This window comes from Geotrypetes seraphini, chromosome 1, assembly GCF_902459505.1.
Source record: "Geotrypetes seraphini chromosome 1, aGeoSer1.1, whole genome shotgun sequence".
NCBI classification, from domain to species: domain Eukaryota; kingdom Metazoa; phylum Chordata; class Amphibia; order Gymnophiona; family Dermophiidae; genus Geotrypetes; species Geotrypetes seraphini.
This window is the reverse complement of record NC_047084.1, coordinates 288,779,913-288,792,371: the sequence shown is the minus strand read 5'-3', so window position 1 is coordinate 288,792,371 and position 12,459 is coordinate 288,779,913. Positions and strand designations below refer to the sequence as shown.

General features: G+C 46.0%; 1 protein-coding gene across 1 annotated transcript in view; it reads left to right on the top strand.

The window, feature by feature from the left end:
- The first annotated feature begins 6,146 nt into the window (after positions 1–6,146).
- Positions 6,147–12,459, top strand: part of ANKRD53 (ankyrin repeat domain 53) — a 50,668-nt gene continuing 44,355 nt past the window's right edge. Inside the window, exon 1 of the mRNA XM_033953319.1 lies at positions 6,147–6,414. The gene's annotated coding sequence lies outside the window, so the exon portion shown is untranslated. The remainder of the gene's footprint in view (positions 6,415–12,459) is intronic.

Here is a 12,459-nt window from a genome sequence, read left to right as displayed (position 1 = left end):
GTGCCACTGAACGACCAAAGCTAAACGGGGCATTTCGGGAGGCATGTCGAGGGCGGGAGTTGGGCGGGATGTGGGCCGGCTTAGACTTAGTCGTACAGCATGTATAGCATGTAAAACATGGTCTAAGTCACAAAAACCCACCTAAATTCACCAGATAAGCACTGCAAACACATAAAACAGACCCCCATACACCTCCAGTGATCACCAACCCCCCCCCCCACCCCCATAAAAATTTTAATCATAACTTTAAAATTCAGCCTCCAGACCATCATCATTTGGCTGCCTGGCATAGGAAAGCCTATTTGTCTAGCCCAGAGGCAGCTTAAGTCATCTTGGGGATGGGTTAGGGACTCATGGAGAGGAGGACCCATGCCCATAAGCCCCTGTAATCACTGTATTGATACTTAAACGTGCACTTCCCTATACACCCCCAAAACCCTTTGGACTGGCATATAAGTGGCTCCAGCAGCCATAAGGGCTATTGGGGTGGTAGATAAGTGGGTCTAGGGGATTCTGGAGGTGGTTTTGGGGGCTCACTGTAACCTATAAGGGAGCTGTAGGGAGGAGAAGACATGGCACCTTTTTTGTGAAGTTCACAGCAGTGCCCTGTAAGGTACCCCACTATTTAGGGGGCATGTGTGGGTGTGCAGTCCATCACTTTGCAGACCCCTCCCACGTCCAACAGGGCTTGTTCTAGGCGTTTTGGACTTGGTCGGAAAGTCGGACGAAAATGTGGTATAAAGATAGACGATTTAGTTGCTTGGACGATCAGTTCGGCAGGACGTATAATTAGACGATTTTCAAAATGAAAAAAACGTTGGATGTATCTTTCTAAAATGTGTCTTAAGCTGTTTTTTTTACTTTGGATAACTTGCGAGATGGACGTAAACGGACTTAGATGTCCCTTTCGATTATGTCTCTCCACCTGTCTTTAAAAAAGAGAAACATTTATAAGAAGAAAAAGAAACATAGGCCCTCTTTTAATAAGCTGTGGTAGAGGTTTCTAGCATGGCCCGAGGCACTAAGGCCCAAATTCTGTAACCGGCGCCTAATGTTAGGCACCTATTTCGGAGGCGCTCATCTAGATAGGCGCCTATCTAAATTGATTAACAAGCACAATTAAGCTTTTTAATCAGCAATAATCGAAACTTAGGCGCCTCTAAAAATTTAGGCAGCCTTCAAAATAGGCGCCATCCACTTTAGGCATGGGCGTGGCTACGTGTTAGGCGCCTTGTTGCGTAATCATTGCTCTTAAACTTGCTTAAGCGCTCGCACGGGCGCCTAACTTTTAGTTGTGCCTAGAGCCGGCCTATTTATTGGGCGCCTCCAAAATAGGTGCCGCTCAGCGTGATTCACTAGACAGCACCCAATTTTACTTGAATCGCGCTGAACGGTGCCTAATTCAGCGCCTAACTTTAGGGCGCTTCTTATACAATTTGCCCTTAAATGCTCCAATGCCTGCTCCGATACTCTTAGGAATTCTATGAGCATCAGGGCAGCGTCAGAGCATTTAGCCCCCCTCCGGGCCGAGATAGAAACCTCTTCCATAGCTTAAAAGAAGGGAAGAGGGTGTTATTATCACGTTGACGTTGTGTGTTTAAATTATATTAGTGCAAAATACACAAAAAGTGTCCGTGCTCTGTGCGAACCATTTAATTACTTTTTATTGCTTGTTGACGACCTATTAAGATTAAATGCTCAAAACTGGCGCAGATTGCGGCACTTATCTCAGGCATTTCCCCATTTTTGTAGTTGGTAAAGTTCTTTATACCGGCACTACTGTTTTTTGTAATTAGAATTCTGGCTTCTATTTATCTAGGTTTCCAGGTTCTACCAAGCTTAGTTTCAGACAAAGTGCCCTTCTTTAGGAGCCACGTGTAACATTCCAGTGCCACAATGAAATGAAAACAGTAAGGGAACATGCAGCCGGGCAGTGGGGTCACAAAAGTAGGAGTGTGTGGCGCAGTGGTTGGAGCTACAGCCTCAGCACCCTGGGGTTGTGGGTTCAAATCCCGTGCTGCTCCTTGTGACTCTGGGCATGTCACTCAGTCCTCCATAGCCCCAGGTACGTTAGATAGATTGTGTGAGCCCACCGGGACAGATAGGGAAAATGCTTGAGTACCTGATTGTAAAAACCGCTTAGATAACCTTGATAGGCGGTATATAAAAACCTAATAAACTTGAACTTGAAACTTGAAAAGGACAGCGAAGAACTCCAGAAAGATTTGAACCAGCTAGAGAAATGGGCGGACAAGTGGCAGATGAAGTTTAATATAGAAAAATGCAAAGTGATGCACCTGGGCAGGAAAAACAAGGAGCGCGAATATAAAATGTTAGGTGTGACATTGGGCAAGAGCGAACAGGAAAGGGACCTGGGGGTACTGATAGACAGGACCCTGAAGCCGTCGGCTCAATGTGCGGCGGCGGCAAAGAAAGCAAACAGGATGTTGGGCATGATAAAGAAGGGAATCACGAGTAGATCGGCGGACGTCATAATGCCGCTTTACAGAGCAAAGGTCAGACCACACTTGGAGTACTGTATTAGAGAATGACACGGTGGCGGTTTACCCGCGGCCACCGCATTTTAGCCGCGGGTCACCCGCCGAAAACGGGGAAGAAAACTAGCAGTCGCTGCGGCGACGGGGACAAGGCCATTCACCGCCCGCGGGGCGGTGAATGGTCTTGTCCCCCGCAGTGAGGCATGAAGGATCGCGCGGTCCCCGCAGCTCACACCCGCCCGCCCAATCGATTCCAGTGTCCAGCCAGCTCTCTCCCCTCTCCTCACCCCAGTCCGCAGATCCTCCTCCTCGGCGACCCGCACGCTACCAGAGAGCCGCGCACACCCGCCGCTGCTCAGCCTCGATCTTATGCTCTGACGCAACCGGAAACAGGAAGTTGCAGCAGAGCAGAAGATCGAACACTGAGCAGCCGCGCGTGTGCGGCTCCCTGGGAAAGCGCGCAGGTTGCCGAAAAAGAAAACCCACAAACCAAGGTGAGGAGAAGGGAGAGAGCCGGCCAAACACCAGGATCGACTGGGCAGGCAGGTAGTGGCCGCGGGGACCGTGCGATCGCTAGTGTTCCCGGCTCAAATTGGAAGGAGAGAGTGAAAGGAAAAAGGCTTATATGGATGCAGCGGGGACGGTGACGGGGCGGTGAATGGGATGGCAGTGGCGGTGACGGGGCGGTGAAAGGGATGGCGGTGACGGTGACGGGGCGGTGAAGGGATCGGCGGTGACGGGGCGGTGCAGAGGATGGTGGGCCGGTGACGGGGCGGTGACGGGGACAGATTTTTTCCCCGTGTCATTCTCTATACTGTATCCAACATTGGTCTCCCTACCTAAGGAAGGATATGACCCTGCTGGAGAGGGTGCAGAGGCGAGCCACGAAGCTAGTGAAAGGTATGGAGAATTCGAGCTACAAAGAGCGCCTCGGAAAACTAGGATTGTTCACCCTCGAGAAAAGAAGACGGCGAGAGGACATGATAGAGACTTTTAAAATACTAAAAGGATTCGACAAAATTGAGCAAGAAACATCGTTATTCACATTGTCCAATGTGACACGGACAAGAGGTCATGGAGCTGAAACTGAGGGGCGACAGACCCCCAGGACAAATCTCAGGAAGTTCTGTTTCACACAGCGAGTGGTGGACGCTTGGAACGCTCTCCCGGAGGAGGTGGTGACGGAGACCACCATTCTGGGATTCAAAGGCAAGTTGGATGCACACCTTCTTGCAAATCACATTGAGGGACACAGGTTAACAAGGTCTTCATCAGGGAACACCTAGCTTAGCCTCCGTGTGTGTGGGTTGCCGGACTTGATGGACCTAGGGTCTGATCCGGCAAAGGCTTTTCTTATGTTCTTATGAGAAGTCAAAGCTGCCAGTGAGTCGCACAGCATATGGACACTTTTTGTGTATTTTGCACTAATTTAATTTAAACACACAACGTGTATGCCTATGATGGTGTGTAGTGGTGCTTGAGATAGAGCCCGCATAATATGTATAAGCCTGGAACCCTGGTTATTTTTCCAGAGTACCGTTAGCTTTCATAAACACACTGAGGGTACACTTAATATATAATTTTGCTTGAAGCCTACCTATTGTGATTACTTCATTAGGGACAATTTGGTTTATATCTATTAGTGGATCCCAAATTGGGTTTTGTGTATAGTGTGAATTATTCTCACTTAATCACAGCATGTTTAATTGGACGTGACTGCTCAATCTTCACTTGAGTCAAGTTCCTATATGGCACCAGAGTCTGTGCTTGAAATGAAATGATTCTCTTGGTGAGCTTTCCTGGAGCAAGAGCTGGTGGCAGTGCATCTGTGTGTGTACTAACATGTGGAACACGTAGTGGCGTTTTGTCTCCATGGCATGCTTCACCTTAGACTTGCTTCTCTCAGGTGAGCTGGACTCTGGCATAGAGTTTAATGACTCTCCTGAGTCAGACTGTGATTATGTGCCCTCTTGGGCTGAGGTGTGAGCCTTTGCATAGGCTGCAGTTTGCTGGACAGAATCTTCTGCTATGATGTAACTAAGTTGGCTCTCCCTACCATCAGGCTGCATACCATCTTCTAGCACAGGTCTGCCCAAGTCCGGTCCTCGAGATCTACTACTGGCAGGCCAGGTTTTCTGGATATCCGCAATGAATATGCATGAGAGAGATTTGCCTGCACTGCCTTCTTGGTATGCAAATCTCTCTCATGCATGTTCATTGTGGATATCCAGAAAACCTGGCCTGCCAGTAGATCTCAAGGACCGGACTTGGGCAGCCCTGTTCTAGCACCTTGATTTGAGCCTTAGTGATGGCTGCTTCCTTCTGTTGCCAGATGCACCGGGGAGGGGAAGGCCCGCTAGTTTGAAGAGGCAGACCTGCTGGCCGGAGAGAGTAGGCATCCCTCTGGCCAGCAATAATAAGTAAGGTAAGGAGGAGGGGCGGGGTCGTCGGAGGCATGGGGGTGCGTTGCTTGGCAGCAGGATGGTGTGGGCATCTCTCCTGCTGCTGGGGTAGGTGTCAGGTGTGTGTGTGGGGGGGGGGGGGTCACTTGATGTTGGTGGCAGGATGGAGTGAGCATCTCTCCCACTGCAGGAGGGGGGGGGAGGTTAACAGTGTCGGACGATTGTGTGATGCAGCAGGAGAGAGTGGGCATCTCTCCTGCTGATATTCGATTTTTATTATTTTAATTTGCATGGAGGGGGGGGTCTGAACTGTCAAACCTTTTTCCTGTCAGTGCATGAGCTAATCAGCACTCAGGTACTGATCAGAACGTAAGGCAATGACAGCTCAGACCTGTCTGGAAATTTTGGCTGCAAATATGGCACAACGAGGTTAGATAATCACTTGGTGATTATAGAGAATCGCTTGGAGTGATCATTTTAATATTAATGACCTTGCTGTACTACGTTTGCATGGAGACTGCTAGAAAACTCGGAAAAGACCTCAGTAAGCCGTTTTGATAATCCGCCGCTAAAATTCATGCATGCTAAACCGGCTGGAACCGGTATAGCGAGCACGTTAAAGGCAGATTTTAGTTTTGAGAATCTGCCCCTCAGTCATGCAATTAAGGCCTCATAGAGAGTCCTTGCAGATAGCCCCACATCCCTCCGCAGTTCCCTCAGGCCACCTCTGTGAGGATCTCTCTATGTGCTGTGTGTGTGTGATTGAAGTGAGATATGCTGCTAGCATGTACAGTAGCTTCTGAATGGGTATCTGTAGCAGTCCAATTTGCACTTCTCTAGGGAAGCTGCAATATCTGCAGTGCTGCATGCTTGATGTTAGTGCTGTTTTGAAATGGTAATTTGCTATCTAGGTGCTGAGTATACTTTTTGCAAGGTGACGTATTGTATCACAGGTTACCTGTTTTCTCTTACTGGACTGTTGCTTTTCTCTCCCTGCTGGGCAGCAGCTCCCTCTGCTGTGGTCATCTTTGCTATTTTCCCATATTACAGGGAAAGATATTGCTCTCCTTAAGTCTCTGGTTTGACAGACTACCCTCCTAAGATGCTTCTCTTTTATGCTTGGTGGGTCACCCTTTATGTCATTATGTGACTGTTCAATGTTTACATTTGGTCACTTAGCAACCAAACAGCTTTCTTAGACTGGTGACCTCTTACTAGTTTCTCCATTTTTACATTTTTTTTTTACTCTTTTCTTTTTTTCCTCAGGGTTACAAAACCCTGGATTCTCTTTTTCTTTCTTTTATAGGGAAAGGATCACTTGAACTTGTAGCAGAAGGATGGGAGGGTGCTAAAGAGCAGAAGAGAAGCATTATTTTAACAATGCGCACATCAAGGAAATCCAGATTGGTCTAGGGGCTATGGCTCCTAAGTACAGCTCTAGCCAACTTGGATAAGGATTAACTTTTTTGCACAGCTTTTCAGGAGCATTGACTAGCAGAGCAGTGCTAGCTTGCGTAAGTATAACTTAAAACTTTATTACATATTACTTGTGTACACTTTTTATCTGATGTCTCTAAAGGGCTCAGTGCTACTAAATTTTAGAGGCATGGAGAAAATAAATGGGTGTTCAAACCCGTGAGAAGGCTTATGGTAGTATTTTCCTGAACTTTGCTGCTCTGCAAACATGTTTGAACACACAGGTGAGGCTGGCTCCCATGTGATATAACATAGTAGATGACAGCAGATAAAGAAAGACCTGTGTCCATCCAGTCTGCCCAACAAAATAAACTCATAGCATAAAGTTTGATAAGATTCTACATATGCATACCTGATCTTGATTTGTCCTTGCCATTTTCAGGGCACAGACTGTAGAAATCTGCCCATCCCCGGCCTTGTTCTCCAACTACTGAAGTTGTCATCAAAACCCCCCTCCAGCCCATCCAAATCTGTGTAACCACAATCAGGACACAGACTATAGCTTCCCCGATTACTGGAGTTTTTGAACACGATGACTGTGTCTGCTCCCAGTTCTAGCCACTGACTGGGGATTTTGTCATTGTTCTGTTAGGCTTTGTGCTGTAAATACATTGTGCATGCTAAAATTCTTTTCCAAAGAACACTTCAAGATCATTGTACAATCCCTCATACTCAGCTCCTTAGATTACTGCAACAGCCTCTACCTACCTTGCCCAAATACTATGATAAAACAACTACAGACCGTTCAGAACACAGCTATCAGACTCATCTACTCGCTCAGCAAATTCGACCACGTCACACCCGCCTATGTAGACTCTCACTGGCTTCCGATAAAAGCAAGAACTCAATTCAAACTCTACTGCTTACTTTTCAAAGTAACCCATGATATGGCCCCCAATTACCTGAACAACCGTCTTTGCCGCTACCGACTACCCAGATCAAGAAGAACTCAGAATCTTTTCACCTTCCCCCCTCATAATGGTACCCGACGTAAGAAACTTTACGACAGCCTTCTAGCAACTCAGGCAGCGAAAATTGACCCCACCATCACCAAACTGATGATCAAAACAACAGACATCAAAGTGTTTCGGAAAGAAATCAAAACATTTCTTTTCAAAAAACACGTCCTTACTTAATATTCCCCTCCCCAATCGCACATGCACTCTCCCCAGCAAATAACACACTAGTCATCCCCTTGAACCTCATTTACGAAAAATATCCAAACTCCTAAATAAGCATCTCCCTTAGGAATCCATTTAACCTTCTCCTAAATAAGCATCTCCCTTAGGTATCCATTTAACTGATTCCTTCAAAGTTAGGTACCTTTCTTCAGTTGCCTATATTGTTTTCCCCACTGAACCTTGTAACTACTTGAACCCTGTCAAGTTATTCTATCGATAAATCCAGATATCTTATACTTGTATTTCTATACCACAACATGTAATTTACTTAAATCGTTGTAATGTAATTCTCTCGGTAATGTCCTGATCTCTTTTAACTGTAATCCGCTTAGAACCGCAAGGCACAGGCGGAATAGAAATCACAAATGTAATGTAATGTAATGTAATAATGTTGCATTTTAATATGATCATACTGTCACTATAATTGCTTCTATCTAGTTGCACTTGCTGTACACCACCTAGGATGAATTTCTTCAAAATGGTGTAAATAAAAGTTAATAAATACATAAATGTATTTACTCTTCTTTAATAGCTGTGCTGCCACCTCAATGGAATTTCCGCTCCCCAGCTGGAGAGCATTGTATTGTGGCAACTTAGGCCTTCTGTAAATTGTTCATTGGCAAAATTGAATTTTAGATTAGGGGCCCCTTTTACAAAGCCGTGGTAGCGCTGCTGCCATGGTAAACGCGCAGCAGACCATTCAATTCCTATGGGCTTCAATGCATTTACTGTGGCAGCGTTGCTACCATGGCTTTCTAAAAGGGGTCCTAGGTCTTAATGGTCTTTAACCTCTGACTCGCTGAAGTTCATTGTGAAGATCAGGGGTGATTTTGTTTAAAAGAAACAAGAGGGACATAACTAACATGACCATTTATTTTTTTCATCAAAAAGGGACATCTATTAATTTTCAGTCCCGCCCCCAATTCCACCCTAGCCCCGCCCCAATTTCTTCCATCCATTTTTCATGCACACACAATATCTTATTAATTCATAATGGTAACCATAAAATTTTTTTTAAAAAACCAGAAAGCACACTGTACGCAGAGAAAATGTTAATTAAATTTATATTCAGGGTTTTTTCAAAGATGTCAAGGCAGATGACTTTAAAATATGCAATATCACTTCACTAACTATAGAAAAATAGACAAATATAGTGCAAAATATAGACAGCAGATATAAATTCTCAAAACTGACACATTTTGATCACTAAATTGAAAATAAAATAATTTTTCCTACCTTTGTTGTCTGGTAGAAACATAGAAAAAGACGGCAGAAAAGGGCTATAGCCCACCAAGTCTGCCCATTCCAAATACCCGCCCCCCTTAATTTACTCCCTTAGGGATCCCATGTGAATATCCCATTTTCTCTTAAAATCTGACACGCTGTTGGCCTCAATTCATGGTAATTCATGAGTCTCTGGTCGCACTTCCTTCTAACTGTGCATCCAATATTTCTTTCTTTTTTTTCTTACTTTCTCTCTTTCACAATCCAGCCCCATCCCCTTTGGGTCCAGGTTTCTCTCTCTTTTCCCTCTGTTACCCTCCCCAGATCCAGTGTCAGTTCTCCTTTGTACCTACCACCAGCTTTGTTCCAGGTCTCCCTCTCTCTCCCTCCTCTGTTATGATCTTCCATCTCTCTGTTCTTCCTCAGGGTCTCTCCCCCCTATGTCTGCACCTCCCATAGTCCAGCATCTGCCTCCTGTCTTTCCCCTTTGGCACAGGCCTTTCTCTCTCTAGTCTTTCTTCTGCTTACAACCCCCCCCCTCCTTCCTAAGTCCCCTTCATTGCCTTCTAGCCTTTGTCCCAACCCCTCCCTCAAAGCCAGCCAGCCTGCCTGCCTCCCTCACTTCCTGCCATGCCAAAGCCAACCTGCCTGTCTGCCTGCCTCCCTCCAGCATCGAAGCCTGGCCTACCACTGATTCTTCTGCTTACAACCCCTCCCTAACCACTGCCGCCCGCTGCTGCTTCCCGCCAGCTGCCACAACTGCAGAAAAGGAAGATCCAGGCGCTGGCCCACATGCCTTCCCCCAACGTCAATTCTGATGTCGGATAGGAAGTTCCAGGCCAGCCAGGCAGCGATTGGCAGGCCCGGAACTTCCTCTCCAACATCAGATTTGACATCGGGGAGAAGGCTTGTGGCCCGGCACCTGGATCTTCCTTTCATGCAGTTGCAGTGGCGGTGGGCGGGGAAGCAGGGAGAGAGCCCAGGCCCCACGATTGCCTGTCCCTTTGTCCCCATGCACAGCTTCGGGACGCTCTCTCTGAAAATGGGACATTTCAGCGTCCCGAAGCTGTGCATGGGGACAACAGGACAGGGGATTGAAAAATGGGATGGTCCCATTCAAAACAGGACGTATGGTCACATTAGACATAAAACCACTACACAAATATTCATATACTAAAGCTCATTGCCAGAGACTTCATTAGAAATAACCCATATAATTCTTTCCTATTCTGGTGTGTGTATGTGTGTGTGCTGCAAGACCCAGTGGTCCAGCAGTGGTCTGGGACATGAGGGATCCCCCCCGTCTCACTTCACAGCCAAATCCAAACCACCTCACCTCCCCCGCAGCCCCCCAAATCCTCAGTGGCCTCACGATGGATGAGACAAGAGGAATTCCTTCTGCCTCCTGTGCCTGCCGAAACTGACAACCACACCTCCCCCACCCTCTCAACCCCCACTTACCTTTTGGATCCCTGGTAGCTAGCTGGTGCATGGAGCAGGAGCAATCTTCCTACCCTCCTACTCTGTTCGAGACCTCTGGCTGATTGGCTGCTGCGAGTTTTAGGGTTCTTGAGTTCTCGAGAACTCGCAGCAGCCAATCATCCAGCAGGGAGTTTTTTTGGATTCAGCTGGAATGGGAGACGAGGAATCCCTCATATCCCGGTCCACCGCTGGACCACCAGGTCCTGCGACAGGCCTGGTGGAGGCCTGCAAGGCATCGGGATGGAGGGTGATGGTACAGGGCAGTGAGGGAGGGGGAGGGGCAGAGCCTAGCAGGGAGTGAAGGGGCTGGGTGCAGAGCCTGGCAGGGTAGGGAGTGAGGGAGGGGGCACTAGGTGCAGATCCTGGCAAGGCACTTGAATATTAAGCTCCCATTTTATATTTGAGTCAACCATTTTTCCTCCTTTTTGAGGGGAAAAATGGGGGTCTCGACATATTCTGATCGACTTATATTCAAGTACAATATATATATGCTAATTTATGCTATGTCATGTGCAGTCTTATATCCTGCCGAATCCTCATTAATCAGAGTTCTAGGTGGGTTACAAGTAGCATATTGTTACATAGAATTCTTTAGAGTTAAACATGTTACAAAAAGTTATATATGATACATAAAGTTATCAAATGGTTATTAGATTGTACATATGTACACCAGCATTATCTCTGTGTCTCTCTAAGTTGGAGGGGAGAGGAGTTGGACAGTTTCAATGGAACAGTATACCAACATTCAGTAGGACCCTACCTGCCTGTCCAACTATCTTCCTGTCTCCTCCTCTTCCTTCAGATGGTATGGTCAGTCATATTAGAGCAGCAAGAAGGTCTCTGGAGTAGCCTGATGGTCAGTGCAGCGGATTCCAGAGAAGGGGACCCAGGCCCATATCCCATTCTAACTACTAAACTTGTGGTGGGAAGTGGGTGCCAACCAAAACTCACTGTACCTACATATAAGTGGCACCTGCAGGTATTAGGGCTATTGTGATGGTGTACAGTTGGGTACAGTAGGTTTTGCATTGATTTTGAAGGGCTCACAATACACTATCAGGGGGTTATGGTGAAATGTGTACCTGGGCTTTTTTTTAATATATAAGACATTCACTGCAATGCACCTATGGTGCCCCACTGCTCTGCTGGGATTCTATTTGGCTAGTCCACTAAAAATGTTGTCTCTTCCTACATCCCAATGGCTTGTTTTGTACATTTTTCTTTTGGTTGTTTTCTTTCTGAAAATTGTCCCAAAAATTGATGCATTAAGGGCAAACACATCTAGAAATGGTCATTTTTGAAAAATAAAAAGAAAGAAAGACATTTTGCTGTTTTGAAAATGGCTATTTTCCCTACCTGAATTCTGGATGCACTTCTGAAAATGTTTAAACTCGGATTTAATTGTCTTATTGAAAAGACCTTTCCACATATACTATTTTGATTTAATTTAGTACAAACATACGCATATATTCTTCCTTTTCAATACAAAAGGACCTTTTTACTAAAGCTTGTTAAGTGCTGAGAAGCCGATAATTATAAAATGGACTTTTTAGCATTTAATGCTTGATAATTCCACTAGCACATGCTAAGCTTTTGTGAAAGGGCCTCAAAATGTTGAGAACATTTAGTATAAAACATATCTTAGATAAGGTAGATTCAGAGACCTGCTGAACAGAAATCTTAACATGTAATGATGGCTATTGGTACTATGTCAAAGACCAAAGCATTTGGCGGTACTGGTGATGTGATAATTCTATAAAGGGGGCCTCTATAGGCATCCCAATGCTGTGCAGTGAAAGCTTAGTCTATAACAGCATCTGGACACCCAAATTCCATTATAGAATATTAGCACTGTATTGCGGTATATAAAAATGAAGTTATTATTATTATTAGCATAACTCAGTGTCAGCACTTTTCATACACAACTGCAGTTGCAGACCTGGTGCAACCACAGGCATCCAAATGCATGTAACTTATAGTAAGTATTCTGTAAGCTGCATGCATAAGCGGCAGATTTGGCCATGCCCCTCCCACGCTATGCCTGTGTAAATGCCCCCTTCCATTTATGCACACACATGTGGGTTCAAATCCCATGCTGCTCCTTGTGGCCCTGGGCAAGTCACTTAATCCCCCATTGCCAGGGCAGGATTAACCAATAGGCAAAGTAGGCACGTGCCTAGGGCCCGAAATGGTCAG